This window comes from Tursiops truncatus, chromosome 4 (genome assembly GCF_011762595.2).
Source record: "Tursiops truncatus isolate mTurTru1 chromosome 4, mTurTru1.mat.Y, whole genome shotgun sequence".
Lineage (NCBI taxonomy): Eukaryota > Metazoa > Chordata > Mammalia > Artiodactyla > Delphinidae > Tursiops > Tursiops truncatus.
The window spans coordinates 79,990,103-80,014,253 of record NC_047037.1 but is presented as its reverse complement, the minus strand read 5'-3'; the positions used below and the strand labels follow the sequence as shown (position 1 = coordinate 80,014,253).

Below are 24,151 nucleotides of genomic sequence, written 5' to 3'. Positions count from 1 at the left end.
TGCATATTTATGCATGACTGAGGTAAGAGTTTCCTGAACACTGTTATTTCGATAACCTAAAGCTCTTCTGTTACCTCTGGGCTCTCAATGTCTATTTATACAGTCAAGCCCACGGCAAATAGAAGCTTAGTATCGGCTGGTCTCTGCATAACGCTCACGTCTTCCACCGCCTCCTGGACCATAGTTTCCTCCACCGTATGATCCTCCCACGTTCCTGCTATACCACTCAGCTTTCCATTCTTCAGTAAATCGTACTTAGAAGGTTTCTGCTTATAATTTCCCAAATCATTGTAATTATGACTTCCATAATTTCTTCATCCATAGCTGTCAAAACCACCTCTGGAGGCCCCATCCAGGTCACCATATCGAGATCCTCTACCACCGTATCCTCCTCATCCTCCTCCATAACCAGGGCTAACCCCCAAATTGCCACCTCCAGATCCTCCTCCACACCATGATAGCCATCCCCAAATGTATGTCCTCTTCCATATCCACCAGCTCCTCCTCCAAGTTTCCTTCCTCATCCTGGTCCTGCTCCTACATTTCCACCACCCCCAGGAGAGTCTCCAAAACCAACGTTGCCTCCTCTTCTACCTCTAGAACTTTGGACTCCCTGCATTTTAGGTCGAGACAAGGCCTTTCTTACTTCTGCATGATGACCATTGATGCTATAGTCTTTCTGCAACACAAGCTTATCCATGGGATCATGGTCATTAAAAGTGACAAATCCAAAGCCTCTTTTCTTTCCAGACTCCCTATCGGTAATTATCTCAATGGCATTGATTTTTCCATATTTCTCAAAGTAATCTCTAAGATGATGCTCTTCAGTATCTTCTTCAATTCCACCAACAAACAGCTTCTTCATGGTGATAAGAGCCCCCAGCTTTCCATAGTCCTCTCTTGGGACAGCACGTTTGGGTGCAACCGTTTTCCCATCAATGGAATGAGGTCTGGCAGCCATGGCAACATCCATCTCAGCCATGGATGAAAACGTGACAAAACCAAATCTTCCTGGTTTGGGGCTGGCAGGATGCCTTATTAACACACAGTCTATAAGGTTTCCCCGTTGCTTGTAGTAGTTCCTCAGACTTTCTTCCATGGATTCAGAGCTTAAGCCACCAATAAAGAGTTTACAGAATTTTCCTTTTCTTTCTTATTCCTCTCCAAAGGGACAGATGTTGAAGTTTTCTTCATCGCAGGCTTACTCGCTCGAGCCATTTCCCCGAAGCTGAGGGGGATGAGGGAGATCTCCAAAGACTAACATGAACTGGAGGGTCCCGACCCCATGGTGAGAAACGAACCTCCGCTGCTCCAGCAACAACACCTGTAGGTGCACCTCCACCGGGGATCTGGTGATGCTGCTACTGCTCTGGAGCCGCTGCCACCCTCGAACCAATCTTGAGCAACTTTCAGTTTTCCTGCAAAACGTCATTTTGAACCGAGTGACCTTTCCTGATCCAGTAAGCAAACTTCTTATTACATTTCCTCTACATTGATTTTTTTCTGAACTTTTAATTTTCTCTGAATTGTTATCTATTTTTTAAAATAAATTTATTTATTTATTTTTGGCTATGTTGGGTCTTCGTTTCTGTGCGTGGGCTTTCTCCAGTTGTGGCGAGTGGGGGCCACTCTTCATTGCGGTGCGTGGGCCTCTCCCGCTGCGGAGCACAGGCTCCAGATGCGCAGGCTCAGTAGCTGTGGCTCACGGGCCCAGCCGCTCCGCGGCATGTGGGATCCTCCCGGACCAGGGCACGAACCCGTGTCCCCTGCACTGGCAGGTGGATTCTTAACCACTGCACCACCAGGGAAGACCCTGTTATCTATTTTTGATAGAGTTTTCCTCACTAAATTGGATATCCAATGAAGAGATCACTAATGTGGACTTTAAAAGTTTATATCAAAATACTTACCTATTGCTTTGCCCTTACAATGAGTTCAGATATCTTTTTTGAAAGAAACTATTCAGACTACAAAAAGGATTTTTCTTTTTTGTTGTTCTGTTTGTGTTTTTATACAGCAAGTTCTTATTAGTCATCAATTTTATACACATCAGTGTATACATGTCAATCCCAATCGCCCAATTCAACACACCACCATCCCCACCCCCACCAACCCCCACGGTTTTCCCCACTTGGTGTCCACACGTTTGTTCTCTACATCTGGATCTCAACTTCTGCCCTGCAAACCGGTTCATCTGTAACTTTTTAAAAAATAACTTTTTGGATTTAATATTATTTAAAAATTTTTATTATTTCTGCCTCATTAACTTTTCTTTTTATTTTAATAAGTCTTTCCTTAATTTTTATTTTTTTAAGATTTTGTACACTTTTGGAGTTTTGAGTTGGGAAATTAAGAAACTTATTTTTAATTATACATTTCAACTGATCTAGATATTTAAGGTTCCTCTGAAAAACGCTGTAAGAAATAGATTCTGATATGTAAGGATTACATTATTTTATTAAAATTTGCATTTATGGTTTTCACTTTCCTTTTTGGCTAGAAATGTTGAAAAAGTGGTTTTCTTTTTATTTTTTTTATAATTTGCAATGGGAAGAGCATTTTTCCCCAGCATTTTATTATACACTGTTGAATGTACAGAAGAGTTGAAAGGATTATACAGTTGAAAGGATTATACATCCATTTATCCACCACTGAGATTTTATTATTCTCAACATTTTGCTAGATAAGCTTTACCATATACCTGTTCATTTATCTATTCATCCAAAGCTTTAATTTATTGATTGATCTGTTTATCAATTCATCTATAAGTTCATCTCACTTTTTGAAGTGTTTCAAGTTAGTTTCAGACATTAGGATACATCAGCATTAAACAGTTTAACATTATATCATTAACTAGAATTCAGTATTTGTTTAGAGTTATTATTGCTTTATTTTAGGTAATTTAACCTATAGTGAAATATACAAGCCATTAATGAGCTTTGATGAACGTTTAGATCTATTATCCAAACACCTGTCAAGCTATAAGGCATTTCTGTCATCCCAGAAAATTCCCTCATACCTCTTTACAGTCAGTTTCTATTTCCAACACTTCAGAGAAAAACTGTGTTTATTATATTTTACCATATATTAATTTTTGACTTATAGAACTTTACTTTTAAAACACTGCTTTTATTTTTTCACCATATATTAATTTCTGCCCATTACAGAACTTAACTTAAATGGACTAATTAATACAGTACATACTCTAATGTGTAAAGCTTCTTTCACTGAACATGATTTTTAAGGTTCATCAAAATCCTTGGCTGCAGCAGTATTTTTTTTTAAATGGTGACCAGGTCTCCCATTGTACGAATATACCACAGTTTATCTATTCTCCTGATTATACATATTTGGATTATTTCCAAATTTTGGCTATTACGAAAAGAAGCTTTGAACATTTTTGTGGACATGTTTTTACTTCTTTTGGACAAATACCCATGAGCACAATTGTTGGGTCGTAGGGTAGCTATGTACCTTATTTTATAAGAAATTGCCATGACACAGAAGATTTTATACAATAAAATAGAGACAAACTAGATGTTATCAACATTTTAAATGTTTGTTTTCAAATGTCACCGTGAAGAAAACAAACAGGCAAGCCACAGTCTAAGAAAAAACTATTTTCAAAGTATCTGAGAACAGGTTTCCAAGAGATATATCTATCTAACTAATATGTCTATATGTATCTAACATATCTATGTACATAAATAGATATATCTATACATGTATATTGATATATTTGTGTATATAGACACCTATATAACTAATGTGTCTAATATCTAATATATATTACAGCTTTACACATATGTGATAGATATATTAAAACAATAAAAATACACACAATGCAATAAAGATGGCAAATATTTGAACAGGCATTTCAAAATAGAACTATGTGAATGAAAAATAAGTATGTGAAGAAATGTTCAAATCATTAGTCATCAGCAAAATGGAAATTAAAATCCTAATTATGGGGACTTCTGACTTCTAGTTCTGCATGTAAGGGAACTTGGAAGTCATCACTCCATCCTAACAAGTAAGAAGTTGAACATGATTCTTCTTGGATCCATGAAATAGGGGAGGACACAGGGCAAACCACTGCTCCCAAGATTAGAGAAACAGATAGCTGAATACAAGGAGTTGTTGATTACCAGATTACTGCAGCAGAGACCTACAAGGAGAAACTGCCTCTGGAAGCAGTGCTGGGATAGAAAAAGCTGAACTATAATTGATAAATTGCTGGAGATAGAGTGAGGGCAACTCTGAGAGTTAAAAACATCAAGAGGAAACCAGTCATGGGGGGCTCCCACAATATTGTGAGATGTACCTCCAGGTAAGGAGTCTGACCAAATTCTGACAGTATTAAATATCAGAGAAAACACCCTTCTGCTTCTGACAGGTGAATAAAATCATTTTGAAATATGCCAGAGCACTCAGTTCTTCCTACCAGGCCTGCCCTCAGGGGAAAATTGTCTAGTGAACCTAATACTAGCTAAAAAGATGTATATTAAGACACATATAAGAAACTTGGAAGTTGTTACTCTCCCCTAACAACAAATGAAAGCTGAAGAAACTGAAAAATCAACAACTCTCCTTGAATTCTCAAGAGAGGGGAGGACACAGGATAAACTGCTGTTCCTAAAACTGGAGAGATAGATCAATACAGGGAGGCATGGCTTACTAGAGAATCACTAGCTGCAACCCCGCAGGAGCCAGTGCCACGGTAGGAAAGCCTTGGCTGTAATCGATGAATCACTGGAGGTTCAGAGCAGACAGCTCTGAGAGTTAAAAACTTCAAGGGATCTAGTCTTGGGGGACTCACAATATTGTAAGATTTACCTCCAGGAGCTTGACTAGGTTCCTATAGTAAATATCAGAGAAAACTCCTCTCCTGCTTCCTGCAGGGGGAAGGGAAAAGGAACCATTTTGAAATACCCCAGAGCACTCTGTTCTTAACAAGGCCTGCCCTCAGAAGAAACTAGCTAAACTGGGCCTAACATGCTGGGGAAGGGAAATACTCAACTCCAGCCCATTCTAGCCAACCTCTCCTACCTAAGGAGGGAGAAAAGAAAAACCCTGAGGAACACCTGTTAAGTTCACAGGCTAGAGGCATGGGCTTCCTAAAAGACTGATATCTAATCAAAGGACTATAAAATGCCTTCCCTCCCCACAAACCTCACCATCATATTACTAGTGGCCTGTTTACAGGCAGCTCCTCTTACTCCTCTTACCTCTTGTCTGGCTATCAAGAAAAAAAAATCACAAGACATACCAAAATGCAAAAAAAAAAAAAAATATATATATATATGTATATATATATATACATATATATATATATATATATATAGAAGAGATAGAGTAAGCATCAGAACCAGACATGGCAGGGGTGTTCGAAATATCAGACTAGGACTTTAAAACAACTATGATTAATATGCTAAGGGCTCTAATGGGTAGAGTGGGCAGCATGCAAAAACAGATGGGTCATGTAAGCAGAGAGATGGAAATTCTAATAAATAATCAAAAAGAAATAATAGAAATCAAAAATACTATAATAGAAATGAATACTGCCTTTGATGGACTTATTAGTAGATGTGACACAGCTGAGGAAGGAAACTTTGAGCTAGAGGATGTATCACTAGAATCCTGGAAAGCCAAAAGCAAAGAGAACAAGAAAGTTGAATCAATAATTAATAACCTCCTAAAACTGAAAGTAGCAGGCCCAGATGTGTTCACTGGTGAATTCTACTAAACACTTAAGGAAGCAATTATACCAATTCTCTACAATCTCTTTCAGAGAGTAGAAGCAGAAAGATTACTTCCTAATTCATTCTATGATGCCATCATGACCCTAATACCAAAACCAGACAAAGATATAAGAAAACTGCAAACTAATGTCTTTCATGAACACAGATGCAAAAATTCTCAACAAAATATTAGCAAATCAAATCCAATAATGTATAAAAAGATAATATACCATGACCAAGTGGGATTTATCCCACGTATGAAAGCCTGTTTCAACATTCAAAAATTAATTATTGTAATCCATCATATCAACAGGATAAAACAGAAAAATCACATGATCATATCAATAGATGCAGAAAACGCATTTGATAAAATCTAACAGCCATTCATAACAAAAATTCTCATTAAACTAAGAATAGAATATCCTCAACTTTATAAAGAATATCTACAAAAAATATCTACAACATCATACTAGATGGTGAGAATCTCAAAGCTTTCCAACTAAGGTCAGGTACAAGGCAAGGATGTTCCCTTTCAGCACTCCTTTTCAACATCATACTGGAAGTTCTATCCAATTCAGTAAGAAAAGGAAAAGAATGGAAAGGAAAGGAAAGGAATAAAGATTGGAAAGGAAAACATAAAATTACTTCTTTTTGCAAATAAATTTATTTTTCTATATATAAAATCCAAAAGAACTGCCAAAAATCTCCTGGAACTGATAAGTGATTATAACAAGGTTGCAGGATACAAAGTTAATACACAAAAGTCAAATGCTTTCCTATATATCAGGAATGAACAAATACAACTTGAGATTAAAAATACAATACCATTTACTTTAGCATCCATGAAAACCAAATACTTGAAAATAAATTTAATAAAATATGTACAAGATCTACACAAGGAAAACAAAAAAACCTTGATGAACAAAATCAAAGAGGTAAATAGAGATATATTCTATGTTCACTGAGAGGAAGACCCAATATTTTCAACATGTCAGTTCTTCTTTACTTGATCTATAGATCCAATGCAATTTCAATCCAAATACCAGAAAGTTATTTTGTATATATTGACAAACTGATTTTAAAGTTTATGTTGGCAAAAGCCAACATAATATTGAAGGAGAAGAACAAAGTTGGACTGACAATACCTGACTTCAAGACCTACTATAAAGCTGCAGTAACCAATACAGTGTGGTACTGGTGACAGAATACACAAATAGATCAGTGGAACAGAATAGGGAGCCCAGATATAGACCCCCATAAATATAGTAAACTGATCTTTGATAAAGGAGCAAAGGCAACACAATGGAGCAAAGATAGTTTTTACAAGAAACATTGCTGGAACAACTGGACATCTATATCCAAAAGAAAAGAAAAAAGGAATCTAGATATAAACTTTACACCCTTAACAAACACTAATTCAAAATGAATCACAGATCTAAATCTAAAATGCAAAACCGTAAAACTCCTAGAGGATAACAAAGATGAAAACCTAGATGACTTTGCGTGGCAATGACTTTTTAGATACAACACCAAAGACATGATCAATGAAAGAAGGAATTGATAAGCTGGCTTCATTAAAATTACAAACTTCTGCTCCGTAAAAGACAATGTCAAGAGAATGAAAAGACAAGACACAGACTGGGAGAAAATATATGCAAAAACACATCTAATAAAGTACTGTTATCTAAAATATGCAAAGAAACCTTAAGCTAAATAATAAGAAAACAAACAACTCGATTCAAATTGTGCCAAAACACTTGACAGACACTTCACAAGAGAAGATATACAGATGGCAAATAAGCACATGTAAAAATGCTTCACATCATATGTCATCAGGGAAATGCAAAGTTAAACAACCATGAAATACCACTTCACACTTATTAAAATGGCCAAAATACGGAATACTGAAAAACTAAATGTTGGAGAGGATGTGGAGCAACAGGAACTCCTATGCATTGCTGGTGGGAATGGAAAATGGCACAGCCACTTTGAAAGTCAATGTGACAGTTTCTTACAAAAGTAAGTATATCTTTACCATATGATATAGCAATCATGCTCCTTGGTATTTACCCCCAAAAGTTCAAAAGTTATGTCCACACAAAAACCTGCACACTTATGTTTATGGCAGCTTTATTCATAATTGCCAAAACTTAGAAGCAATCAAGATGTCCTTCAGTGGGTGAATGGATAAATAAACTTTGGAACATTCAGACAATGGAATATCATTTAGTGTTAAGAAGAACTGACACGTGAAAAGACAGGGAGGAATCTTAAATGCATATAAGTGAAAGAAGCCAATCTGAAAAGGCTACATATTGTTTGATTCCAACAATATGACATTCTGGAAAGGGAAAACAATGGAGAAAATTTAAAAAAAAAATCAGTGGTTGGCAGGGGTTGGGTGGAGGAGGAATGAAAAAATGGATCACAGAGGATTTTTAGGACATTGAAAATACTCTGTATGACACCAAAATAATGGATACAGTATATATTTGCCCCAACTCATAGAATGTACAACATCAAGGATGAACCATAATGTAATATATGGACTTTGGGTGATTATGATACGTTGATGTAGGTTCATTAATTGTAACAAATGTACCACTCTGGTAGGAAATGTTGATAATAGGGGAAACCATGTATGTGTGGAGGCAGGGAATGTATGGAAAATATCTGTACCTTCCTCTCAATTTTTCTGTGAATCTAAAACTGCTCTGAAAAAAACACTGTCAATTTTTTTCAAGGCATTAAAAAGACAAAGGAAAAGAAATAATGGGATACCAAGACACACCCACCATAATAAGTAACTTATTAAAAACTGAAAATAGAAAGTGTTGGAAAGATTTGGAGAAACTGAAACCTCATACATAGTATAATTTTTACTTCCTGTTTCTCTCAGAGTTTAGTTATTACGTGTATATATAGTTCTGATTTTATGATTTCTTGGTAACATAACATTATGAATATCTATTTTATGTAATATTATTTTTATTATTATGAAGCATTCTTCAATTCATAATACACTTCTATTAATACAGTTTGCCTTTCTCATACATTATTTGTCTTTAAATAAAATTTAGCTTTTGCTTTTTTATTATTAGTGTTTCTATGCTAAATCTATTTTTTCATTCTAAGTGTCAACTTATCTGCATCTTTATTTCTTGCAGACAGATTATATTTGGAACATGTTTTTACATTCATTATGATGATCTCTGTCTTTTAATTGGTGACTTTAGTCCATTTACCTTTAATGTAATTATTCATATGATTGAAATTAGGTATACCATTTTTCTAATGTTTTCTATTTTTCCCATCTGTCTAAAAATATGTTCTGTTCCTTCTATTCTGTAACTTTTTTGTGCTTATTGTATAGTTTTTATAATTCAACTTAATGCTCCTTCTTTTTTTTTTAGATTTACCTTTTTTGTTTTATTTTCAGAATGGTTGCTCTAGGGATTACAAAAGACATCATTATCTTATCACAGTCTATTTAAAGTCAATGTAACATCACTTTGTACATAAAGTAAGAATTTGGAAATAAATACCTTATTTTACTTCCCTCCTACATTAAGCTATTTTATATGTATTATATATACATATATTATAAATTACACAACACAGTTATAATTTTTGCTTTAAATTGTTATAAGCAATAGATTCAATGCAATCAATCCCTATGAAAAACCATTTTTTTGAATTAATATAAAAACTCATCCTAAAATTCATGTAGAATCTCAAGGGATCTTGTTTGTTTGTTTTTCAAAATTCATTTAATCTATTAATGAGGGAAGCATTAGGATTATAATACTGGTTCAAGAATTAGAGAAATTGGGGACTTCCCTGGTGGTCCAGTGGTAAAAAAATCCATCTTACAATGCAGTGGACACAGGTTCGATCCCTGGTCAAGGAACTAAGATCCCACATGCTGCGGGGCAACTAAGCCCATGCGCCACAACTACTGAGCTTGAACTCCTCAACTAGAGAGCCTGTGTGCCACAAACTACAGAGTTCACATGCTCTGGAACCCGTGTGCCACAACTACAGAGCCCACATGCCCTGGAGCCAGCACGACGCAACTAGAGGAGAAAATCTGCACACCACAACTAGAGAGAAGCCCATGCATTGCAACGAAAGATCCCACATGCCTCAACAAAGATCCTGCATGCCACTACTAAGACCTGATGCAGCCAAAAATAAATAAATAAATAATAAATAAATATTTTAAAAAAGAATTGGAGAGACTGAATATATAGCAAAAGAAAGAAAGAAAGAGAGAAGGAAAGAAAGAAAAGAAAGAAATGTCTCTTTGGAATTATATTTTCTACTGGAAAAAATCATTTGCATTTTTATCAGACAAAAATCTACCAGTTAACTGGTAGTTTTGCAGAGTTTACTACTAATCAATACTAAATAGTAAGTCAAAGGTACACTCTGTTAGAGAATGAACAATCTGTGGTCTGCAAATAGCTAAAGCCCCAGTATAATGTTGAAAGGACACATAGCATTCTTTTTGCCTAATTTTCACATTGGGGATAATTGTTCTTAACAGGATTTAGGGCAAATTACCTCAAATCTCTGTGAACTTCAATGCCTTTACTTTTTTAAATTAATTTTTATTGGAGTATAGTTGCTTCACAATGTTGCATTAGTTTCTGCTGTACAGCAAAGTGAATTAGCCATACATATACATATATTCCCTCTTTTTTGAATTTCCTTCCCATTTAGGTTACAACAGAGCATTGAGTCGAGTTCCCTGTGCTATACAGTAGGTTCTCATTAGTTATCTATTTTATACATAGTAGTGTATATATGTCAATCCCATTCTCTCAATTCATCCCACCCCTCCTTTCCCCCTGGTAACCGTATGTCCGTTCTATACATCTGTGTCTCTATTTCTGCTTTGCAGATAAGTTCATCTGTACACCATTTCTAGATTCCACATATAAGTGATATTATACAATATTTGTTTTTCTCTTTCTGACTCACTTCACTCTATATGACAGTCTCTAGGTCTATGCATATCTCTGCAAATTTCTCACTTTTGTTCCTTTTTATGGTTGAGTAATATTCCATTGTGTATATATATATATATAACATACCTTCATTATCCATTCTTCTGTTCATGGACATTTAGGTTGCTTCCATGCCCTGGCTATTGTAAATAGTGCTGCAAAGAACAGTGGGGTGCATGTATCTTTTTGAATTACCGTTTTCTCTAGGTATATGCCTAGGAGTGGAATTGCTGGGTAATATGGTAATTCTATTTTTAGTTTTTTAATAAACCTTCATACTGTTCTCCATAGTGGCTGTATCAATTGACATTACACCAACAGTGTAAGAGGGTTCCCTTTTCTCCACATCCTCTCCAACATTTATTGTATGCAGATTTTTTTATGATGGCCATTCTGACTGCTGTGAGGTGATACCTCATTGTAATTCTGATGTGCATTTCTCTAATAATTAGTGATGTTGACCATCTTTTCATGTGTCCATTGGCCATCTGTATGTCTTCTTTGGAGAAATGTCTATTTAGGTCATCTGCCCATTTTTTGATTGGGTTGTTTGTTGTTTTGATATTGAGTGGCATGAGCTGTTTGTATATTTCGGAGAGTAATCCCTTGCCAGTTGCTTCATTTGCAAAGATTTTCTCCTATTCTGAGGGTTGTCTTTTCATCTTGCTTATTGTTTCCTTTGCTGTGCAAAAGCTTTCAAGTTTCATTAGGTCCCATTTGTCTATTTTTCTTTTTATTTTCATTACTCTAGGACGTGGATCAAAAAAGATCTTGCTGTAATTTCTGTCAAAGAGTGTTATAACTACGGTTTCCTCTAAGAGTTTTATAGTGTCTGGCCTTACATATAGGTCTTTAATCTATTTTGAGTTTATTTTTGTGTATGGTGTTGGGGAGTGTTCTAATTTCATTCTTTTACATGTAGCTGTCCAGTTTTCCCAGCACCACTTAGTGAAGAGACTATCTTTTCTCCATTGTATATTCTTGCCTCCTTTGTCATAGATTAGGTGACCATAGGTGTGTGGCTTTATCTCTGGGCTTTCTATCCTGTTCCATTGATCTATGTTTCTGTTTTTGTGCCAGTACCATACTTAATTACTGTAGCTTTCTAGTATAGTCTGAAGTCAGGGAGCCTGATTCATCCCGCTCCACTTTTCTTTCTCAAGATTGCTTTACAATTTGGGGTCCTTTGTATTTCCATACAAATTATAAATTTTTTTGTTGTAACTCTGTAAAAAATGCCATTGGTAATTTGACAGGGATTGCATTGAATCTGTAGATTGTTTTGGGTAGCACAGTCATTTTCAAAATATGGATTCTTCCAATCCAATAACATGGTATATCTCTGCATCTGTTAGTGTCATCTTTGATTTATTTTATCAGTATCCTATAGTTTTCTGAGTACAGGTCTTTGGTCTCCTTAGGTAGGTTTACTCTTAAGTATTTTATTCTTTTTTCTGCAATGGTAAATGGGATTGTTTCCTTAATTTCTCTTTCTGATCTTTCATAGTGTATAGGAATGCAATAGATTTCTGTGTATTAATTTTATATCCTGAAACGTTACTGAATTCATAGATTAGCGCTAGTAGTTTTCTGGTGGCATCTTTAGGACTTTCTATGTATAGTATCATGTTATCTGCAAAGAGTGACAGTTGTATTTCTTCTTTTCTGATTTGGATTCCTTTTATTTCTTTTTCTTCTCTGATTGCCATGACTAGGACTTCCAAAACTATGTTGAATAAAAGTGGAGAGAGTGGACATCATTGTCCTGATCTTAGAGGAAATACTTTCATTTTTTCACCACTGAGAATGATGTTTGTTATATATGGCTTTTATTATGTTGAGGTAGGTTCCTTCTATGCCCACTTTCTGGAGAGTTTTTATCATAAATGGGTGTTGAATTTTGTCAAAAGCTTTTACTGCATCTATTTAAATGATCATATAGTTTTTATTCTTCAATTTGTTAATATGGTGTATCACATCGATTGATTTGCATATACTGAAGAATCCTTGCATCCCTGCTATAAATCCCACTTGATCATGGTGTATGAGCCTTTTAATGTGTTGTTGCATTCAGTTTGCTATTATTTTGTTGAGTATTTTTGCATGTATGTTCATCAGTGATATTGGACTATAAATTTCTTCTGTTGTGATTTATTTGTATTGCTTTGGTTATCAGGGTGATGGTGGCCTTGTAGAATGAGCTTGGGAGGGTTTCTCCCTCTGCAACTTTTTGGAAGAGTTTGAGAAAGATAGGTGTTAGCTCTTCTCTAAATGTTTCACAGAATTCACCTGTGAAGCCATCTGGTCTTTGACTTTTGTTTGCTGGAAGACTTTTAATCACAGTTTCAATTTTATTACTTGTGATTGGTCTGTTCATATTTTCTATTTCTTCCTGGTTCAGTCTTGGAAGGTTGTAACTTTCTAAGAGTTTGTCCATTTCTTCCAGTTGTCCATTTTTCTGGCATATGGTTGCTTGTAATAGTCTCTTATGATCCTTTGTATTCCTGTGGTGTCAGTTGTAACTTTTCCTTTTTCATTTCTAATTTTATTGATTTGAGTCCTCTCCCTTTTTTTCCTTTCTTTACTTGTCTGGCTAAAGGTTTATCGATTTTATTTATCTTCTCAAGAAACCAGCTTTTAGTTTCGTTGATCTTTGCTACTGTTTTCTTTGTTTCTATTTCATATTTCTGCTCTGATTTTTATGATTTCTTTCTTTTTACTAACTTTGGGTCTTGTTTGTTCTTCTTCCTCTAGTTGCTTTAGGTGTAAGGTTAGGTTGTTTATTGGAGATTTTTCTTATTTCTTGAGGTGGGATTGTATTGCTATAAACTTCCCTCTTAGAACTGCTTTGGCTGTATCCCATAGGTTTTGGGTCATCGTGTTTTCATTGTCATTTGTTTCTAGGTATTTTTTGATTTCCTCTTTGAGTTTTTCAATGATCCCTTGTTTATTATTTAGCATATTCTTTAGCCTCCATGTGTTTGTGTTTTTTAGTTTTTTTCTGTAATTGATTTCTAATCCATAGCATTGTAGCCTGAAAAGATGCTTGATACAATTTCAATTTTGTTAAATGTACCAAGGCTTGATTTGTGAACCAAGATGTGATCCATCCTGGAAAATGTTCCATGTGCACTCAAGAAGAAAGTGTATTCTGCTGCTTTCAGATGGAATGTCCTATAAATATCAATTAAGTCTATCTGTTCTAATGTGTCATTTCAGGCTTGTGCTTCCTTACTAATTTTCTGTCTGGATCATATGTCCATTGGTGTAAGTGGTGTGTTAAAGTCCCCCACTATTATTTTTGTACTGTCAATTTCTCCGTTTATGACTGTTAGCATTTGCACTATGTATTGAGGTGCTCCTATGTTGGGTGCATAAATATTTACAATTGTTATATCTTCTTGTATTGATCCCTTGATCATTATGTAGTGTCCTTCCTTGTGTCTTGTAACAGACTTTATTTTAAAGTCTATTTTGTCTAATATGATTATTGCTACTCCAGCTTTCTTTTGATATTGCATGGAATATCTTTTTCCATCCCCTCAGTGTCAGTCTGTATGTGTCCCTAGGTGTGAAGTGGGCCTCTTGTAGACAGCATATATATGGGTCTTGTTTTTGTATCCATTCAGCCAGTCTGTGACTCTTGGTTGGAGCATTTAATCCATTTACATTTAAGGTAGTTATCAATATGTATGTTCCTCTTACTATTTTCTTAAGTGTTTTGGGTTCCTTTTTGTAGGTCTTTTTCTTCTCTTGTGTTTCCCACCTAAAGAAGTTCCTTTAGCATTTTTTGTAAAGCTATTTTGGTAGTGCTGAATTCTCTTAGCTTTTGTTTTCTGTAACGCTTTTGATTTCTTTGTTGAATCTGAATGAGGTCCTTGCTGGGTAGAGTAATCTTGGTTGTAGGTTTTTCCCTTGCATCACTTTAAATATATCTTGCCACTCCCTTCCGACCTTCAGAGTTTCTGCTAAAAAATCAGTTGATAACCTTATGGGGATTCCCTTGTATATTATTTGGTGCTTTTCCCTTGCTGCTTTTAATATTTTTTCTATGTATTTAATTTTTGTTTAATATGAGTCTTGGCATGTTTCTGCTTGGGTTTACCCTGTGCGGGACTCTGTGCTTCTTGGACTTTGTTGACTATTTCCTTTCCTATGTTAGGGAAGTTTTTGACTATAATCTCTTCAAATATTTTCTCAGACCCTTGCCCTTTCTCTTCTTCTTGAACCCCTATAATTCGAATGTCGGTGTGCTTAATGTTGTCCCAGAGGTCTCTGAGCCTGTCCTCATTTCTTGTCATTCTTTTTTCTTCATTCTGCTCCTTGGCAGTTATTTCCACCATTCTACCTTCCAGCTCACTTATCTCCAGCTCACTTATCTGTTCTTCTGCCTCAGTTATTCTGCTATTGATTCCATCTAGTGTATTTTTCATTTCTGTTATTGTGTTGTTCATCACTGATTCTTCTTTATTTCTTCTAGGTCCTTTTTAAACATTTTTTGTATCTTCTTAATCCATTCCTCCATTCTAATTCTGAGATCTTAGATCATCTTTACTGTCATTACTCTGAATTCTCTTTCAGGTAGATTGCCTATTTCCTCTTAATTTATTTAGTCTTATGGAATTTTACCTTCCTCCTTCGTCTTCAACATATTTCTCTGTCATCTCATTTTGTCTAACCTACTGTGTTTATGGACTCCTTTCCGGAGGCTGCAGGGTCATAATTCCTCTTGCTTCTGTTTTCTGCTCCCTGGTGAGTGAGTTTGGTCCAGGAGCTTGTGTAGGCTTCCTGGAGGGAGGGACTGTTGTCTGCACTCTGGTAGGTGGAGCTGAGTCTTTTCCCTCTGATCTGGAGGGCCACATCAGGTGGTGTGTTTTGGGATGTCTGTGAGCTTAGTACGACTTTAGGCAGCCTGTCTGCTATTGGATGGGGCTGTGTTCCTATCTTGCTGGTTGTTTGGCATGACACATCTAGCACTGGAGCCTGCAGGCAGCTGGATGGAGGTGGTTCATGGTATTGAGATGGATACCTCCAGGAGAGCACAAGCTGATTAATAGTCCCTGTGCCTGGGAATTCTCTGGTGGTCCAGCATCCTGGAATCAGCACTCCCATCCTGGAGGCCAAGGCTCGACCTCTGGCTGGGAAAAAAAGAGCCCACCAGTTTCACAGTGTGGCCAGAGAAAAAAGAAAGAAAATAAAGAAGAAAAGAAAACCAACAGGCAAACAAAACCCAACACAAATAACAAAGAGAAAAACAAACACACAGTAGCAACAACACAACACACACACATACACAGAACAAATAAAGAAAAAAGAGAAGAAAACAAATAAAGAGATACAGCAAATCTAAGACTCATGATGACAACAAACCCAAACTAACAGAAACAAAGAAGCAGATAGAAAAGAAAAAAAGAAAAGAAAAATAGTTTAACCCCCCCAAAAACAAGAGAACAAACAAACAAAAGAATTTAAAAAATGAATGAATGAATTCTCTGGCATTCCACTCTCTTGGACTCAGCGCTCTTACCCCAGAGGCTAACGCCCGACCCCTGGCCCAGGAACCAAGACCCCATAAGCCGTGTGGCACAGCAAAAAAAAATAAGAAAGAAAAAAGAAAACCAATAAAACCCAAGACAAATAATAAAAGTAAAACCAAAGAAAAAATAAAAATAAAAGAACAATCTAACAAACAAAAGAACCCAAAACAAAAACTAACAAAAAACAGTAAGTAATCTAAAATAAAAGCAAAGAAAACACAAAGCAAACATACAAAAATTATCAAAATAAAGGAAAACCAAAAAACAAAGAACAAAAACAATAACAAGACTAAAACACAAAACAACAAAAAAGCAAAGTTAAAATAGAAAAAAATTATTAATTAAAAATAAATAAATAAAAAGAGGGGCTTCCCTGCTGGCGCAGTGGTTGAGAGTCTGCCTGCCGATGCAGGGGACACGGGTTCATGCCCCGGTCCGGGAAGATCCCACATGCCGTGGAGCGGCTAGGCCTGTGAGCCATGGCTGCTGAGCCTGCGCGTCTGGAGCCTGTGCTCCGCAACAGGAGAGGCCACAACAGTGAGAGGACCATGCACCACAAAAAATAATAATAATAAAAAATAAAAAACAAAGAGGAAAGAAATATAAGTAAAAAATAAAAAGTAATAAAAAAAACGAAATCAACAACAGGGGACTTCCCTGGTGGCACAGTGGTTAAGAATCTGCCTGCCAATGACCAGGGCACACAGGTTTGAGCCCTGGTCCAGGAAGATCCTACATGCCGTGGAGCAACTAAGCCTGTGTATCACAACTACTGAGCCTGCGTGCTGCAACTACTGAAGCCCGTGTGCCTAGAACCTGTGCTCCACAACAACAGAAGCCACCACAATGAAGAGCCCATGCACCACAACGAAGGGTAGCTCCCACTCACCACAACTAGGGAAAGCCTGCACACAATGAAGAGTAGCTCCCACTCACCACAACTAGGGAAAGCCTGCGCGCAGCAACAAAGACCCAACGCAGCCAAAAAAAAAAAAAAAAAAAAGGAAACAGAACAAAACAAAGAACAAAAAGAAAAAAATAGTAATAATCATAGTTTTCTGAGACCTGTGCTGTCAGTGTCCTTGCACCCTCAGTGAGCCACAGCCCACCCCTGCCTCCCCAGGAGGCCCTCTAATACCCCTAGGTAGGTCTCTGGACCCAGTGTGGGCACTGTGGGGACAGCTCAGACACTGAGCTGGCCCAACTCCTGTGTGTACTTGTCCCCAAAGCCCACAGCTGCTAAAGTTAGGCTGGTCTCAGTTGTGGGAGTACTCATTGTCCATTCAGATATTCCACAGATGCAGGGTTTACCAAGCAGATCACAGGGATCTGGCCTCACCTCTGTGTGTGGGCCACCCTCAGGCGTCTGTTCCCCACCCAGGCAAGAGGGGGCGAAAGTAGCAGTTGATTGGGTCTCTTAGGCTGATTGGGACACTTATTCAGGCCATGGAGGGATAAGGCAGCCACAACCGGGGTTGCGCGAAGTGCCTGCAGCAGCAGAGACCAGCAAGAAGTTGCAACAGACTGGGATGCACTCACTCTGGTGGGATTCCCTCCCAGTGCCCACACAGGCAGGGGCTGGTGGGTGGGGAAGGAGACTTCAGTGGTGGGCCTGCCGCTTGTGCACCACTCAACAGTGGCACCTCATTTCCATGACAGTCCACGCTTCCTCTAGGAGCATTCCTGGCCATGGAGCACCTCACTCCTATCCCTTCAGGTTGTCTCTGCACAGCCAATAGCAGTCCTCTCCCCAAATCCACTCTCCTAACCCCACACTTTAGCATTCTGACCCCACCAGCACTGGCAGCTTCTCATCTCAGGAGGTGCCCAGGGCTGATTCCAGAGGAGGTTTTTTTGTGGGCAGCATGTGTGGGCCTGCTGGGGCCCGCATGGTCAAAGGAGGGTTTGGCAGTAGTGGCACTAAAGACCCTGGAGCCTGTGCACCGCTCAGGACCCTGGAGCCTATGTGGCACTCTCAAGGGATCTTGAACAGCAAAATTATTTGGAGAAAGAAGAATGTAGCTAGAGGACTCCCAAATCCTGATTTCAAAACCTTCTAGAAAGCTACAATAATCAAAACAGTATGGTATTGGCATAAAACAGACATATAGACCAACAGAAGAATAGAGAGCTTAGAAATAAACTTTGGCATATATGGTCTTTTGATTTTTGATAAGTGTTCCAAGGCCACCCCGTGGGGGAAAAGACAATCTTTTCAATAACTGGTGCTAAGAAAACTGAATATCCACACGCAGAAGACTTAACATGGCATACAAAAATAACTCAGAATGCATCAAGGACCTAAATGTGTGACTTAAAACTATGAAACTCTTAAAAGAAAACATAGGGTAAAATCTTTATGTTATCAGATGTAGCAATGACTTCTTGGATATAACATCAATGTCAGAGGCAACAAAATAAAAAATAGCCATATTGGATTTCATGAAAATTTTAAATTTTGTTAATCAAAAAATAATATCAACAGAGAAAAAACGCAACCCACAGAACAGAAGAAAATATTTTCTATCATATATCTAATAAGGGATTAATATCCAGAATATATAGACAACTCCTAAAATTCAGCAACAATAAAACAAACAACTTGGTTTAAAAATGGGAAGAGGACTTGAATAGGTATTTCTCCAAGAGTGCAGCATTACTCACATTAGTTAAATCGCATAAGCAGCCCAATTGTCCATCAACTGATGAATGGATAAGCAAAATGTGGTATACAGTACAATGGAATATTATTTGGCCTTAAGAAGGAAGGAAATTCTGATATATGCTACAATGTTGATGAACCTTGAGGACACTGTGTTTAAGTAAAATAAGCCAGTCACAAAAAAGAAAAACACTGTCTGACTCTATCTGATGTACTTATAGTAGTCAAAGACAGAAAGCAGAATGGTGGTTGCCAGGAACTGGGTACATAATTTCACTTTTACTAGATGAAACCAGCTACAGGCATGGATGGTGGTGATGGTTGCACAACATTATGAATGTATTTAATACCAATAAAATATACACTTAAAATGGTTAATATTTGTATACACAAATATCAAATCATTATGTTGTACAACTGAAACTAATATGTCAAATATAGCTCATTTTAAAAAATGGTTAAGACGCTAAATTTTATGTTATGTGCATTTTACCACAATAAAAAAAACTGGGAAAAATCATATATGTTTTAAATAAATTAAGAGAAAAATATAGTTTATTATATTTATCCATATTCATCATTTCTGATACTCTTCAACCCTTCCCCCAAATCTTTCTGTATATTATTATCTCACTTAATGAAGTACTTCCTTTGACATTTCCTTTAGTTCATGTCTGTTGGTGATGAAATCTCTTAGTTGTTCTGTTTTTTCACTGGATGTGGAATTTTGGATTGACTGAATTTTTTTTTTCTTTCAGCACCTTAAAAATAATTGTCCACTGTCTTCCTGTCTTCTGTTCTCCACTCTTTGTAATGATATGTCATTCATCATTCTTAACATTGTTCCCATGTATAAATATTTTGGATTTCCACCCCCCCCCCCAGCTTCTTTTAAGAATTTTTTTTCTTTAGCTTTTCAATAGTTTGACCATCATTCACTTAGGTCTTTTTTCCTTGTATTTACCTTTCTGGGGTTTGCTGAGTTTTGTGTTTCTTTACATTTATGTCTTTCAATATATTTGGAGAAATTCCAATTATTTTCTCAATTAAATGTCTGCCTCATTCTTTCTCTCTTGATCTTCTCACACTCTAAATATATATAGATATGTTAAAATTTTTGATATTTACCCATGTCACTGAGGCTCTTTTCATTTGTTTTACAATTATTTTCTTTCTATTCTTAAGATCAGATAATTTCTATTGTTCTATTTCAAATTCCATAATTTTTTTTCTTCTGTCATCTTTATTGTGGTGTTAAGCCAGTTCAGTGAATTTTTATGTCAGTTATTCTATTTTTAAGTTCTAGAATTAACACAGGGGTTTTGGGGTTTCTTTGTTTTTTTTTTTTTTTTTACAGTTTTTATTGTTATGCTGAGATTCTCTACCTGTTTTATCACTATGAGAATACACTCTTTACATCACTGGGCATAATTACAGGCTACTTTAAAATGCCTGTCTGGTCATTCTAATGTCTTGGTCATCACAGATTTAGTTTCTGTTGTCTTCTTTTCTTTTAAGTGTGAGTCATATTTTCTGTTTATTTATATAGCAATTTTGAATATTATATTTTCTGGATTTGGTGATTGATGCATTATTGAAACTGAATTGTTACTGTCTTCTGAAGAATGACAATTGTTTTTGTTTGTTTGAACAATTAAGTTGGCTGAATTCAAGTTCTAAACTCTCTCCCCCATGATGAGTGGAAGCTACAATTTCTGTTCTGTTCTTTTAGTCTTTTTTTTTTTTTTTTTTTTTTTTTTTGCAGTACACGGGCCTCTCACTGTTGTGGCCTTTCCCATTGCGGAGCACAGGCTCCAGACGCGCCACACAGGCTCAGCGGCCATGGCTCATGGGCCCAGCCACTCTGCGGCATGTGGGATCCTACCAGACCGGGGCATGAAACCGTGTCCCCCGCATTGGCAGGCAGACTTTCAACCACCATGCCACCAGGGGAGCCCTCTTTTAGTCTTATTGGACTTTTTTGAGTGAGCTCTGTGCATTCATAGTTCATACATCAGCCAGAGATTTGGGCAGAGTTCATACATAGACTTTGGGTCTTCCCATCTGAGGTGTTTTCCTTTTTAGGATTTTCCTTTTATTTTTTAACTGTGGTGATAGCCCAAAACCTTGCCCTCTGATTTGTCACACCAGAAACACTTCATGTTTCTAGCCAAGTTTGCACAACCCAATGCAGCATGCACATGACTATACCCTACCTCAAAGTCATAAAAACATATATTCAACCAGTATTTTCTTCTTCCAAAAGTTGTTTCTCTCTGCTTTTGCCATCTCTACAGTGCTTTCAAATAGCTGTTTTTTATCCAGAGTTTAAGTAGAGAGTTGGATTCTCATTGTAAAGAAATTTAAATATTATTAATATGATTTATATGATTTGAGCTCATTTACACATTTAATAGACTTTACTTGAGTTTCTTTTTTATGAATATACTGTATTCTTTTTTTTTTTTTTTTTGGCTGCACCACCAGGGATTGAACTTGCACCCTCGGGAGTGAAAGCACAGAGTCTTAACCACTGGACTGCCAGGAAATTCCCGAATATATCACATTCTTAAAAGTATTAATTAAGAATTTGTTTTATGTGGCAGTGCAACAGGTATATAGAGAAATAAATTATCTGAATGTTTCCTCACTTTTGACTGTGTGATGTAAGCTTTGGGATTTATGAGAGCAAGGAAACTTAAAATAAGCAAAAAATATTACTTGGTGTCTCCGATAGAAAACTGCATTATTTAGAGTATAGACTTCTGGGTTATCCAAATCTAATTCTACGGGATATCTAAACTCTTTGTTCCTTTTATGTTATTTTACAACTCTGTAAGGTGCAGATAAATTACAGTAATGCAAATAATTCTCATGATAAACATGCAAATAAATTCTGTCTGATGGAGTTTCAATATACTTCCTTCCCCTCATGGAAGATGCTGGTTTTTAGTCTATTTACAAATTCACTTTAATATTCCTGATCTATACATGTGTCTGTTCTTTGGATCTCCCTTTGAACTGGTTTTAACATCTGCCTGATTCCTTCATTAATGATGATTTTTAAAAATCTTTAATATATGATTTATATTTGTGTGAAAGCTATGATTTTACCTTTATTTGAAAATTTTCTCTTGACACAAAATACAAAAATAATTCAGTGCAAGTCATACTAATAGGCACGTAGTAATCCATCATCCCATACCCTTCTTGGGAATTTATTTTATCAAAAATTTTTAAATTTATTTAAACTTTTATTCAGTGTGCTTCGTGATTATATGTACTTCCTTAGTCACTTGGATAACCAATGAACAGTGAGCTTACCAGTTATAAAATATTTTTTAAAGACAGCTTTGGCTGCTGGAAAGTGCTTTCTTATATTAAGCCAAAATCTTCAGGCAATTTCTAACTATTGGGTCTGATTATATTTCTTATGCCATACAGAATAAATATAATCCCATTGTTACATAATTGTCCTTCAAATATAGAAAATAGCCATATTCACTCTTAACCATTCTTCCCCTTCCAGGAAAAATCTCCTGAGTTCTTTAGCCTTCCTGAGATGGATTGGAATCCCTTAATTATATTAGACACTCTGATATGGCACTACTTCACAATAGACCCTATAATTCTATGACTATACATTGATGATTACATTAGCAATTTTGGCAAAGACATCACTATGCTTATTTTCACACAGAGATAAAATCATAATATGTGCTTCTGTCCATCCATATTTTTGGTACACAATATTTTAAGATTTTGTTTGAGGGCTTCATTTACGTTTTAATGATATGACTAGTGTTTGGTTTCAATTCTATAAAATGATCTTGACTATATATACATATACTTTATTTATAAATTTATTTTGTAATATTTTATATTTGCAATGATACCTTTTTGGCACTGTCTTATTTTTTACTCTTTTTAATTTTGGAGGCATTTTAGATTTTTATTTTTGTTCACATGTTTAGCTTGATATGTGTAACTTTTTATAGTGCCTAATGTTTCTTATTTATTATTCAACTATTTAACTTTTGTTTTCATTTGATCCCTATTACTATGGAATAATCAATAAGCTTTTTCTATTTTTCTATTTTCTCATCTTCTCCTTCTACTTTTTAGTTACATTACATCTGCATTGATAGAACATTTGCTATTTGTATAATTTCCCTTCTTGTCACCACTTTGTTTTCAAAGGAAACAAACAAAAAACCATTGGGAAACACTGAATATGACATATTAACGGTAAATATACATAAAATGATAGGATAAAACTGAAACCAAAAGCATGTCATATTACAGTATTACAATGGTCATGATCAGTTTTTTGGCCAGTCTTCCCAGAAATCATTTGGTTTGGATAGAACCAGAAATTTCTTCCCAGAAATCATTTGGTTTGGATAGAACTTGTTCACTGGTAGATTCCTCAGGAAGGGCTTTTGAGACTAGTATCCCCTACTTCTTGAAGGTTAAGTCCTATTTATTTCTACTTTAATATTTCATTATGGCTTGGCTGGATATAAAATCCTTTGGTTCATACTTTCTTTCCTATAGTTTCTAAAAAATGCTACTCTGTTGATTTGTTTTGTAATTGTTGTTAATATGATGCCAATATTAATTTGTTCCCTTAGTATATGACTTGATCTTTTTGTCTAGAGACCTAAGGTTTGGTTTGGTTTTGTTTCCTTCAATATTAATTTCTAAGAATTGTATAATGATATGTTTTGGAGTCATCTGTTTCTGGCCCAAGTTTTCCAGAAATAGTGGGTCCTTCTAATAAATAAATTCAGGTGTTTTATTTCTTGAAAAAATAGTTTTAAAAATGATTCTATTCCATTGCTATTTAAAAAAAATTTTAAGGTCTCCAATTATTTGTATCTTGGGTCTTCATTTTCCTATTTTATTTATCAGTCTTTTTTGCTCCGATCCTTTCAAACCACTTTCTTTATGTTCCTTTAGTTATTTTTACGCCTTATCTCAATATTCTCAACTTAATCTACTCCCTTTGGGGTACCTTATGCTCTGTCTTCATTTTTAATTAATTTTTGTCTTTTCCTTCTATTTCATTCCTGATTATCATCCTATTTCACAGCTTTCTGAATTTTTTTCAATTTTTTTTGAGTTTTATAATTTCTGATTTAAGTGTTTTTTTTTGTTGTTTTTAATTTATTTTTGGCTGTGTTGGGTCTTTGTTGC

The 24,151-nt window shown here is 35.9% G+C and overlaps 1 pseudogene; it reads right to left on the bottom strand.

The window, feature by feature from the left end:
* Positions 1 to 126: 126 nt before the first annotated feature.
* LOC101335505 (heterogeneous nuclear ribonucleoproteins A2/B1 pseudogene) lies at positions 127 to 1,194 on the bottom strand (annotated as a pseudogene).
* Positions 1,195 to 24,151: the final 22,957 nt, after the last annotated feature.